This window comes from Sorex araneus, chromosome 8 (assembly GCF_027595985.1).
Source record: "Sorex araneus isolate mSorAra2 chromosome 8, mSorAra2.pri, whole genome shotgun sequence".
Taxonomy (NCBI): Eukaryota; Metazoa; Chordata; class Mammalia; order Eulipotyphla; family Soricidae; genus Sorex; species Sorex araneus.
The window spans coordinates 39,616,367-39,629,553 of NC_073309.1; positions in this window are offsets into that span (position 1 = coordinate 39,616,367).

The window sequence follows — 13,187 nt, forward strand, 5'->3', positions numbered from 1 at the left end:
GGACACAGAAGCCACAGTCCAGACATGCAGATGGTCCAGGTCTACTGTGGAGGCGATGGCGATGGTGATGTTTGCAGGGGTGAGACGAGGCGGGGTGAGCCATAGATATCCAGGCCTTCGATGGTGAGAAGCATCCAGTGCTGCCTGGAGGAGGGAGGGGTCAGTGGGAGCCCAGGCTGAGGGTCCTGCTAGACCCTCCCTGACCTGGTGGTGGCAAGGAGCTGACCCCATGTCCTGGCATGGAAGGAGGTACGGTCCACTCCTGGTCACTGAAGGAGCCACTGTCATTTGGAAGCTGTTCCAGGCCCCTGGGGGCATGGGTTTCTTTAATGGACACAGTCAGGGTCCTCTGGGAAGCTGGACGTGGCCTAGTCGCAGGACGTGTGCTCGAGGGGGGTCTCCATGGTGAAGTCCTCGCTGACCCACGGCTCCAGGGAGAAGCCCTGGTCATAGATGGGGGCCCGGCTGCAGGGGAACCGGGGGATGGGGTGCTGTGGGGTTGCCACGTTGGGGGCTTCCCGGGCCGAAAGCGGAGTCCACTGGACAGTCGGAGGACTCAGGTGTGAGCTACCCACAAGGGGCTCCCTCACTGTCCCAGCCTGCTCATTTGGAAATAGGGGGACGCAGGGGTCTCCCGGGTTGCGCCGCAATGCCTCCCGCCTGCCTGTCCGGGTCCTTGGGCTCCATCTCGGGCCGGCACCCAAGTCGGGGCTCTGGCAGGTGTGAGGTTGGGTCCTGGACTGGTGGGGAAAACTCGGGGTCCAGGGCCCAGGTCGGCTCTCCCGCGGGCCAGAGAGCTGGGCCAGAGAGCTGGAGCCAGATGCCGGGCCGGGGGCAGCGCAAACGTTACTGAGGGGTAGAGTCCAGCTTGGCTCTGAGCAAACAGCGGCATGCGGGGGCGAGAGCCCAAGTCCGTGATTGTGATGGCCACTTGGTGAGTGGGGTCCCGGTGCTCATGGAGTTCGCGGGAGCGGGGATCCAGATGCTCATGGGGTGTGCGGTGGGGGTGGGGCGGTCCTGGCGCTCATCAGCTGTGCAGGAGCAGGGTCCCAGCGCTCACGGGCTGTGCGGGGGCGGGAATCCAGGTGCTCACTGGATGTGCGGGAGCAGGGGTCCAGATGCTCATGGGGTATGCGGGATCGGGGTTCCCAGCGCTCACGGGGTATGCGGGATCGGGACTCCCAGCGCTCACCAGGTATGCAGGAGAGGAGGTTCCGGCACTCATGGGGTGTGTGGGAGTGGGTTCCCAGATGCTCACGGGGTTTGCAGGAGCGGGGATCCAAGCGCTCACAGGGTTTGCAGGAGCGGGAGTCCCGGAGCTCACAAGGTATTAGGAAGTGGAGTTCCCGGTGCTCACCGTGTGTGAGGGAGCGGAGGTCCTGGAGCTCATAGGCTGTGCAGGAGCCGGAGTCCAGATGCTCACGGGATTTGCAGGAGCGGGGGTCCAGATGCTCACGGGGTTTGCAGGAGTGGGGGTCCAGATGCTCATGGGGTTTGCAGGAGCCGGGGTCCAGATGCTCACGGGGTATGCGGGAGCGGGGGTCCCAACGTTCTCTGGGATTGCAGGAGAGGGGGTCCCGGAGCTCACATGGTATGGGGGAGCGAGAGTCCCGGCGCTCTCGGAGTTTGTAGGAGCGGGGGTCCCCATGCTCACGGGGTTTGCTGGAGTGGGGGTCCCGGCGTTCATAGGCTGTGCAGGAGCCAGAGTCCAGATGCTCACGGGGTTTGCAGGAGCAGGGATCCAGATGCTGGGGAGTACAAAAGAAGGGGTCCAGACGCTCACGGGGTGTATGAGAGCGGGGGTCCTGGCGCTCACAGCGTGTTCACCAGCTTGATCCGGAGCCTCCACTTCAGTGCCCCTCAGGCCTGCTTTCTCTGACACCTTGGGGCCCACGGGCTGGGGTGCAGGGATGCTGGCTCCAGGGATTGAGCACTGTTTGCGGGCGGCTCCGACTCTACCTTGGGCCTTCCTCCTGGCCCGCCATTGTCTGGATCGCTGGTTCTGGAACCACGCCTTTGTGGACACAAGGTACAGAAAGGTCACTCAGAGGCCCTTGGTGTCCTGAGGTGCCAGGGAGTCCTCGAACCCAAGTCCCTCCACCCCCACAACCCCTGGGGTGGCCTCTGAGGCCGCTGAGGGATGGGGAACACATCCTGGACTGGACTCCTCACCCCCAGGGACTGTGGGTGGACCGTGAAGGCAGGGAAGGCACCTACCAGCACCTGGACCCTGTGCAGCCCAGTCCTGCTGGCCAGTTCCTGGCACTCTCTGTAGTCTATATAGGAATTCTTCTCAAAGGACGCCAGCAGCTGCCGGCGCTGCTCTGAGCTGTAGTTCATCCGAGGTCGCTGTATTGGGATGCTGGGCATTTGGGCCAAACCTGCTGAAGGACAAAGGACATCAGACAAACAGCCTAGGGTCGGGGCTGGAGCGATAGCACAGCGGATAGGGTGTTTGTCTTGCATGTGGTCCGACCAGGGTTCGATTCCCAGCATCCCATATGGTCCCCAAGCACCACCAGGAGTAACTCCCGAGTGCAGAGCCAGGAGTAACCCCTGAGCATGGCTGGGTGTGACCCAAAAACCAATAAATAAATAAATAAATAAATAAACCAAACCAAACCAAAACAAAAAAACCAGCCCAGGGTCCCTGCTAAGGCCTACTGAGCCCCGCCCCGACACAGTCTGTCCCACCCACATTCCCACCTCGGCTCTGGGCCAGGCTCCCCCACAGCAGGAGGCAGGGGTCTGATTCTGGGGGCGGGGGGGGGGGGGTTGCAGGCGCTTGGCTGGTCTGTGGCTCTGCGGCTTCTCCCGGGGGCCTCTGCTCAGCGCACTGTAACCACACCAGGTCCAGGAACCAGGAGGACCCCGGCACTGCCTCCTCCCAGTCCCTGCCCCCAGTGGCGCCTCGGGGGCTTGAGTTCCAAGTGCCCCTTGGCTCAGTGAGCCCAGCTAGGCAAGGACTCCGCTTCACCAGACTCTGCAGAACCCGCCCCCTTCGGTGCAGGCTCCACTAGAGCAGATTCACCCAAGCCCCCCTGCAGCCCAGCACTTTCGGTAGGAGAGCCCCTCCTCACCCCTCCAGGGGACCTGGGCCCCTCACTGCTGGCCGGCCCAACTCACCTTCTTTTTTTTTTTTTTTTCTTTTTGGGTCACACCCGGCAATGCACAGGGGTTACTCCTGGCTCTGCACTCAAGAATTACCCTTGGCAGTGCTCAGGGGACCATATGGGATGCTGGGATTTGAACTCAGGTTGGCCGCGTGCAAGGCAAATACCCTACCTGCTGTGCTATCGCTCCAGCCCCCAACTCACCTTCTGGCGCAGCAGCCGGAGACCCCGAGGACGAGGATGCAGGATCGGGATGTCCGGTCATCCTGAGTCCTGCTCTGCTGGATCTGCATGCCCAGCAGCCTGGGCCCTGAGCTTATTAAAGGCCACAGGCCCCTCCCCCACCCCCCACCCTGCAGGATCCTACAGGACCCTACAGGACCCACCCTGAAGGAGGGGCTCAGCTGATCATGACCCACCTCCCATCCCTGCCTCCGTTCCCAGGCCCTGCTTGCTGCTCCCTTCTGGCCTCTGTTCCCAGGGTCTAGGCCTTGTTTTGGTGGTTGTCCTAGCGTAGGTGTTTTCCCACCTATGGATTTCTCTGTCCTTGGCCTTCGGGGCTGGAATCTCCAGAGAGTTCTGGGTCCTCACTGCAGCCCCAAGTTCAGACAAGTGGAGAGTCCAGGTGGAGTCCCTTCCACTCCCCCACACCCTCTTCTCCACCTGGGATCCTTCTTGGCCAGCCTTTGTTCCTGGAGAGGCCAGGGAACGCCTCCAGTTGTTCTCCCAGTCCTTTTTGGAAAGTGTTATTTGGCGCCTCCTCCACTTTCAGGGGTCCTTTTATCTCCTTTGGGGGGCTCCTTCTTGCAGATATCTGTCCTTAGTGATAGACTTTTTCTTTCTCTTCTCTATGGACGGTTATGGGTTACGTGATTGTTTGTTTGTTTGCTTGTTTGTTTTTACTTTCTTTTTATTGAATCACCATGAAAAAAGTTACAAAGCTTTCAGATTTAAGTCTCAGTCATACAATGATCAAACACCCATCCCTTCACCAGTGCACATGTTCCACCACCAAGAACCCCAGTATACCTCTCATCCCACCCACCCCCCGCCTGTGTGGCTAATGATTTTCACTTTACTCTCTCTTCACTTTGATTACATTCAATATTTCAACGAAAAACTCACTATTATTATTTGGAATTTCCTCCCAACAATCAGACCTGCCAAAAAGGTATCATTTGATAATTTGTTTTCCATTGCTGAGAATGAAGAGTATATGAGGTCGCGTGGCCGCAAAAGCGGCTGCACGGTTTTGGATTTCTGTATTTTAGTAATTAAGTCCAGAGAATTCCCTCCCCACCCCGAGCAGAGCTCCTGGTGATCGAAGACCACCGGAACCTAGTTAAGCCATGCTGGAGGCTCCTCTCTACACGTTCGGACAGGCCTCATGCATGAAGGTACCGGCAGAGGAACCCAGGTGTGTGTAATTCCATCAAGGGCCAACATCCAGAGAGAGACTTAAAATCAAGCTCTCAGAAGAGAGTGATGCAGAGAGTCTCTTGCCCGCATGCCTGGCTGTCTTCCCCGGGGCCCCTTGGAGGGGATGGGCTCCAGCTTCCCTCCCCACCCCCAGCAGAGCTCTCGGTGGCCGAAGACCACCGGAACCTAGCTGCAGCCATGGTGGAGGCTCCTCTCTTCACGTTCGGACAAGCCTCATGCATGAAGGTACTGCAGAGGAACCCAGGTGTGTGTAATCCCATCAAGGGCCAACATCCAGAGAGAGACTTAAAAGCAAGCTCTCAGAAGCGATATCTTGTAGCCTACTTCTCCCTCTGGGAGAAACTGGCAATCTTCTGAGAGCTTCCTGCCCACATGGGACAGCCTTGCAAGCTTCCCATGGTGTATTCGTATGCAAAATCCAATGAGAACAAGCTGGATCTCATTCCCCTGACCCTGGAGAGCCCCCCCAGTGCAACATCGTTAGGAGGGCCAAGTCGAGATAGACTTCTAACATCCCAGGGAAAGGACGAAATGAGATGTTACTGAGCCCGCCCGAGAAATCGGTGATTAACAGGATATTGTGATTGTGTGTGAAGTCCAGAGAAATTTCTGCTAGAAGTCGCGTCACTGAAAGCCTGTGCCTCTGGTTAGTGGGCTCTATAAGATAGTGGTCGCCATGCCACCGCTGCCGAAAGGAAAGTCCAAGAGAGAAAAACCTTTCCCCTTCCGGGGTGGCATGCGGCCGTAGCTCAGTTCACAGTCTAGAGGCATTTCTGCAAGAAGGCGCTGGGTGCCAAAAGTAGTTAGTGGGCCTCCGGGATCATGGTCTTTTAGGAGCAGAGGAGCCATTCGTGTGCAGCCACTCTGGGTCTCGACTGGTCGGAGAGTGCCTTACGTGATTGTTTTGGGTTTTGTTTCTTTTATTGTTGCGGGTCAGCAGGGATTTGGAGGAGCTCTTTCTCCATCTGCTGGGTGACCCCTCCACCACCACCCCTGCCCTCCCCATCCCCCATCACAGATGGACCCTGTGTTTGCATGGTGGCCCAGTTACCTGTATTTCATAAGTCTTTGGCCATGTGCTAGACCCTCCCCGGGACTTCTTTTGTCCTTGGCCTTGGGCTTAAGCCCTCAGAGAGCTTTTGCATTAACGCACCCCATGGGTTAGACAGGGCCTGTTCCTCTATCCTCTCCCCTACACCTGGACCTTGGAGCCTCACTGCTTACTCTTGATCCAGGGTGAAAAAAATGTAGGAATGATAGAGAATTTTAATGAAACCAAGATGCTAATTTGCTTAAGATACTGTTATAGCCATGAGATATCTTATATAAGTTTTATAGTCACCACAGCAAAAATCTACAACTTACAAAAAGATGAAGAGAACAATATGCTATGGAAAAATAGCAACTCACAACACAAGGCATAAGGGAAGGAAGAATCATATATTAGAAAACAACTGCTGAGAAGCTACCAGCCCTGCCCCCTTCGGAATGGGTAAGTCATTACCTATCAGTAATTTCAGAAATGCAAACTAACTCTTCCAATTCAAGGAAAGAAGAGAAAGAGAAAGAGAGAGAAGAAAAGTGCCTGCCATAGAGGCAGGCTGGAGGAGGATGGGGGGTTGATGGGAGGGAAACTGGGGACACTGGTTCTGGGAAATGTACACTGGTGGAGGGATGGGTGTTGGAAAACTGTATGACTGAAACCTAATCATGAACAGCTTTGTAAGTTCTGTCTCACAGTGAGTCAATAAAAAAATCTTTTAAAAAATGTAGCACTGTAGCACTGTCCTCCCGTTGTTCATCGATTTGCTCGAGCGGGCACCGGTAACATCTCCATCATGAGACTTGTTGTTACTGTTTTTTGGCATATTGAATACGTCATGGGCAGCTTGCCAGGCTCTGCCATGCGGGATTCTCTTGGTAGCTTGCCGGACTCTCCAAGAGGGATGGAGGAATCGAAAAAAATACAAGGCCCAAATTGATACTGTCTATGAGAACTTGCCTGAACAACACAAACAGACTCAATGGGAGGTGATGGTCAAAGAAAGCTCATTAGTGTGGGAACCAAAAAGCAACAGACAAAAGAGACTTCAAGAGACAAAGAGAGTCGTTTTATTGTAAATACAACAATATCTACAGGATACAACAATAATAAATGTATATGTATCCAATATCAGAGTACCTAGATTTATTAAATGAATACAGATTTGAAGAGAGAAATAAATATAAGACTAAAGTATTTGTTGGGGCTGGAGCAATAGCACAGCAGGTAGGGTGTTTGCCTTGCACGATGCCGACCTGGGTTCGATTCCTAGCATCCCATACACCACCAGTGATCCCTGAGCACCACCAGGGGTAATTCCTGAGTGCAGAGCCAGGAGTAACCCCTGTGAATCACCGAGTGTGACCCAAAAAGCAAAAAAAAAAAATAAAGTATTTGTTTACTCTTGGCTTTTGGCCAGAACCAGCAGTGCTCAGGGATCACTCTTGGCTGACTTTGAGATCATATAGGGTGCTGGGAACGGGCTTAGCGCTAGGCAAAAGCCTTACCCCCCTCTTACTATTACTCCTGCTCTATTATAAAGTGCTTTAGTATCCTTTCAACAACACTGAAATTCAACAATGTTGAATACTCTTTATGAAGAGTAGATCTTGCCGGAAAAAGGTTTTAACAAATTTCAGAAAATAATATGGAAGGTCCAGGGTGGCACCAGGAGGGCTAAAGAAAAGGAGGGGATACTAGACACAAAACTGCTTTAAGCCTGACAAAACACAATTCCACGTGAGAACACAATGAGAAGAGGCACTGGAGAACCTAGCGCGTCCGAGCGCGTGGAGCTGCGACCGATTTCAGAGACCAGGACCACATTTGGGGGCGGTGCAGAAACTTCAGGCACAGAACTTGGCAATGAGAAAAGGGAGGGGCAAGCCAAAAATTGGTGCGCAGACTGAAATTTCCACTCTAACCAAATCTGAGCAGGCAGCAGGTTAGGGAGCTAGCAAGATATTCATGCCCCCAGAAGTTCCTTGCAAACCAGCCCTGCCCGCCTCTAGAATGGGTAAGTAGCCTGAGGGCAATTTCCTCTACCTTAAGGCTAGGGCAGAGCAGTATTAGCCACCGCCCGCCCCCATCCCCAAAATCGGCCCCTTGCACCCCTTACCTAGTTCCCCTCTCCATAACCACATCTGAATAACAGAAGGCAGTGGATGTTTTGGAGAGGGGCACACCCAGCAGTTCTTAGCAGTTACTCCTGGTTCTGTGTTCAGGAATCACTCCTGGCAGGCTTCAGGGACAATAGGGGATGCTGAGCGTGGAACCTGGATCTGCTGCAGGCAATGCAAGTGCCCTACCACTGTGCTATCATTCCAGTCCCCGACAGCAGTGGGTTTAGAGGAGACTTTCTTTAGACTAAGGAAAACTAGCAGCAGACCCACCTTTGCCTGCACACAATACCTACCACTGTTTTTTTTTTTTTTTTTTTTTTGCTTTTTGGGTCACACCCAGCGATGCTCAGGGGTTACTCCTGGCTTTGCACTCAGGAACTACTCCTGGCAGTGCTTGGGGGACCATATGGGATGCCGGGGATCGAACCCGGGTCGGCCACGTGCAAGGCAAACGCCCTACCCGCTGTGCTATCGCTCCGGCCCCACCTACCACTATATTGGCTGTTCAGTCAAATCCAAAATGGTTAAGCTTGGGACAAAATCACAGATGTTCTCCAGGCCAGATTGAACCATATCATATAACTTTCAGTTGCCAGCAAATGCAAATACCATATTTGAGGTTGGAACTGTTTGGGGTGACAGATGCTGCAACACGGGCCTGCTGGATCTTAGGGTTACATCCGGTACAGTAAACTCGTGATTGCAAATTCCCAGGAGCATGGTAGCTGCTCCAGGTCATGGAGGATCACAAATCACCAGTGGGCATCCGGGTTCATGCTGTCCCAAAGCCAGAGGTGTAAACTTGATTTGCAAACAAACCTAGAGATCCAACCCCTCCCTCTTTTTTTTTAATAATTTATTTATTTTTAATTAGAGAATCACCGTGAGGGTACAGTTACAGATTTATACACTTTTGTGCTTATACTTCCCTCATACAAAGTTCGGGAACCCATTCCTTCACCAGTGCCCATTCTCCACCACCCGTAAACCCAGCGTCCCTCCCACCCTCCCCAATCCCATCTCCCCCCCAACCCACCCTGCCACTGTGGCAGGGCATTCCCTTCTGTTCTCTCTCTCTAATTAGCTGTTGTGGTTTGCAATAAAGGTGTTGAGTGGCCGCTGTGCTCAGTCTCTAGCCCTCATTCAGCCCGCAACTCCCTTCCCCCACATGGCCTTCGACTACAATGTAGTTGGTGATCGCTTCTCTGAGTTGCCCTTTCCCCGGAACGTGAGGCCAGCCTCGAAGCCATGGGGTCAACCTCCTGGTACTTATTTCTACAGTTCTTGGGTTTTAGTCTCCCACTCTGATATTCTATATACCATAGATGAGTGCAGTCTTTCTATGTCTGTCTCTCTCTTTCTGACTCATTTCACTCAGCATGAAACTTTTCATGCCCATCCACTTAACTACAAAATTCTTGACTTCCTTTTTTCTAACAGCTGCATAGTATTCCATTGTATAGATGTACCAAAGTTTCCTCAACCAGTCATCCGTTTTGGGGCATTCGGGTTTTTTCCAGATTCTGGCTATTGTAAACAGTGCTGCGATGAAAATACATGTGCAGATGTTGTTTCGATTGTACTTTTTTGCCTCTCTGGGATATATTCCCAGCAGTGGTATTGCTGGGTCAAATGGGAATTCAATATCTAATTTTTTGAGAATCGTCCAAATTGTTTTCCAGAAGGGCTGAACCAGTCGGCATTCCCACCAGCAGTGAAGAAGGGTCCCTTTCTCCCCACATCCTCTCCAACAGCGGTTGCTTTTGTTCTTTTGGATGTGTGCTAATCTCTGTGGTGTGAGGTGGTATCTCATGGTTGTTTTGATCTGCATCTCTCTGATGATTAGTGATGCAGAGCACTTTTTCATGTGCCTTTTGGCCATTCATATTTCTTCCTTGGTAAAGTTTCTGTTCATTTCTTCGCCCCATTTTTTGATGGGGTTGGATGTTTTCTTCTTGTAGAGTTCAACCAGTGCTTTATATACCATTGATATCAACCCCTTATCTGATGGGTATTGTGTAAATATCCTTTCCCATTCTGTGGATAGTCTTTGTATTCTGGTCACTGTATCTCTTGCGGTGCAGAAGCTTTTTAGTTTAATGTAGTCCCATTTGTTGATCTCTGTTTTTACTAGATTGCTTAGTTCCGTGTCACCTTTGAAGATACGTTTATCTTCAATATCGTGGAGGGTTTTGCCGACTTTGTCTTCAATGTACCTTATGGTTTGTGGTCTAATGTTGAGGTCTTTAATCCATTTTGATCTGACTTTTGTGCATGGTGTCAGGTCAAGGTCTAAACCCATTTTTTTGCATGTGGTTGTCCAGTTGTGCCAGCACCATTTGTTAAAGAGGCTTTCTTTGCTCCACTTCACATCTCTTGCTCCCTTATCAAAGATTAGATGATCATACATTTGGGGTTGTGTGTAGGGATATTCCACCCTGTTCCATTGGTCTACGGCTCTGCCTTTGTTCCAGTACCATGCTGTTTTAATTGTTACTGCTTTGTAGTAAAGATTGAGGTTGGGGAGGGTGATGCCTCCCATCATCTTTTTCCCAAGAATTGTTTTAGCTATCCTTGGACGTTTGTTATTCCATATGAAATTTAGGATTGCTTGATCCATTTCTTTGAAGAATGTCATGGGTATACTTATAGGGATCGCATTGAATCTGTATAATGCTTTAGGGAGTATTGCCATTTTGACAACATTGATTCTCCCTATCCACGAGCAGCCAACACCTCCCTCTTACATACCAGCAGTCCTAGTGAAAAAAACAAACAAAGAAAAAACAGAGGAATTCATTCTCATCAATAGATGGGGCAAATGTTCAAAAGGCCCCCAAACACACCAGGAATTTCTTTTTTTTTTTTAAATTGAATCACCGTGAGATACAGTTACAAAGTTTTCATGTTTGAGATTCAGCCATACAATGATCGAACACCCGTCCCTTCACCAGTGCACATTTTCCACCACCAATGTCCCCAATATCCGCCCCCCCCATCCCAGTCCTCACCCTGCCTCTATGGCAGACAACTTCCCCAATACTCTCTCTCTCTCCTTTTGGGCATTATATTTTGCTTGAATTTTCCCACCACCATTCAAGCCTGCCTGCCAGGGGCAGATGTTAAATAATTTATTTTCCATTGCTCATTTTGAATATTATGAAGTGGCCACACGCTTCTGGAATTCTAAGATTGTAAATGGTTGGGTTCCAGAGACATCTCTGTAGGGCACTAATCCATTTTTGGATTCAGTTGGGAGTCTGTGGGCCAGGGCTGTTGGTGCGCTAAGATGGTGCCCGGAGGCAGATTGTGGGTGTGACAGTCAGGGTTCCTAGCGGGCGGGGACCCGGGGAGGGATAGCCCAGGTCCTCTGCCACCATACGGCCTGGAGATTTAGTCCTGGAACCCATATATCTGGGCCTTGCTTGTAGAAGCTTTTGGTTGCTGTGATTCCATCTGGAGTGGGTGGGGGGGAGCGTACCTGGGGTGCCCAGTGAAATTGGCTTGGTATGGGACCCGGAGAGATCTCTGGCACTGTGGTATCTTCCAGGATCCGCTGCTGTGTCTCTGGACCAGGGCTGTTGGTGCACTAAGATGAACACACCAGAAATTTCTAAATTGCCTGGGGAAGATTTCCAAGCAGACTCTTGAGGTTTCAAAACACATCAGAAACAGAACCCTACTAGCACTTTAAAAGCCCTTGCCTGCTTCTTCCAGAATATAAAGATGTTCCTTCCTGCCAGAAAAAAAAGACTCTCAAGTTTCAATAAAATTGTTGCAGGAGCCTTATGTGAAGTAGGAGAAGGGAGCAATGGCAGCCTCGAGAAGGGAGTATCTACCCACACAGTCACGCAGGAAGTACCTGGGTGAAATCTAGGACTGATGCGAGCCCGTGATGAGCCCCTGCACAGTACAGACCTCACGTCTCACCCGCCCCACGAGGCAGCCAACAAGCTGCACCTAAAGCCCACTTGCTCTGCACTGTGTGAGAGGTGATCCTTCCCTACCACTCGATTTCCCAGGGAGCCGTGCACTCGAGCTGGAGGGAGGAATTGCTCTTTGCAGAAAAGGGAAGTAAGTCCTAGATCTTACTCTGGTGTTTTGAGTCTCTTGTCCTGTCCTCAAAGAAAAGAATTGGAGGAGGACTTGAACAGGGGAGGAAAGCAAGCTTTATTTGGAGACTGAGAGAAAGAGCGAGGGGGAGGGGCTTCTCCAGAGGTGGAAAGAGCTAAGAGTACACCACTCAGGTGGAGACACACCCCATCCAAGTATGGGAAGGCCTGCTGCTCGACTTTGAGAAGTTGATTTTATAGGTTTTTTTCACACAGGGGGCTTTCTACCTAGAAAAGAGTCTGTTGCATAGCACTGTCTGTTGCATGAAGACTTCGAAACTTTTCGTGGTTCTCCTTTGGGGATTCAGACTTCTCAGGGTCTGTATTGGCACCAGAGAGAGGTTATTATTATTATTTTATTTTTTTTGCTTTTGGGTCACATTAGGTGATGCACAGAGGTTACTCCTGGCTCTACACTCAGGAATTACCCCTGGCGGTGCTCAGGGGACCATATGGGATGCTGGGAATTGAACCTGGGTCGGCCGTGTGCAAGGCAAATGCCCTACCTGCTGTGCTATCGCTCCAGCCCCAGAGTCTTAGAGTCTTATTAGACCTTAGTTCCTGTCTGCAGAGTGAGTCTGGCAATAAAGCTTTTTTTTTTTTTTTTGCTTTTTGGGCCACACCTGGTGATGCTAAGGGGTTACTCCTGGGTCTGCACTTCACTCCTGGCGGTGCTTGGGGGACCGTATGGGATACTGGGAACTGAACTGGGTCAGCTGCATGCAAGGCAAACGCCCTACCCACTGTGCTATCACTCCAGCCCCTTTAATTTTATTTTTATAAAGTAGTTCGCAATATCTGATTACCTTTAATATTCAAACATCAATCCCACCACCATTATACCTTCCCACCACCATATTTCAGATGTTTCCAACCCAAATTCCAACCCCTGACCCAAAATGGAACCGAAATAATTTATCTTGTATTGTTTGTTACGAATAAACCACTGAAAATGATCCCAAACATTTTCTTACAGGAAAGTGTGTGAAGATTGTTGTGTTTCATCCAGGGGCCATTAAGCCTTTCTATAAGAGATTGCTAACATGTTGTTAAAGGTTGAGCCTTGTGTGAAAATATATTTCCCTCTAAGATTGGTTGCTTTCTACTTTAAATCCCATCAAATGTGGTGCTCTACTCTTGGAATATTAGTGATGTGAGGTATGAGATGTCTCGAGACTGCAAATGCAGCTGTGTGGTCCAGGAATAGGTTCACTTGTGGGTGAGGCTCAGATGGAGCATGTGGAGAGCCTCAGTGAGTTATGGAGGTTTTCAGATTCCATAGCTGGCTCCTTGGGGCAGGGAGGGGCCTCACCCACCCCTCTCTGGGTTGCCCTGAATGAAACAGCCTGGAGTGGGG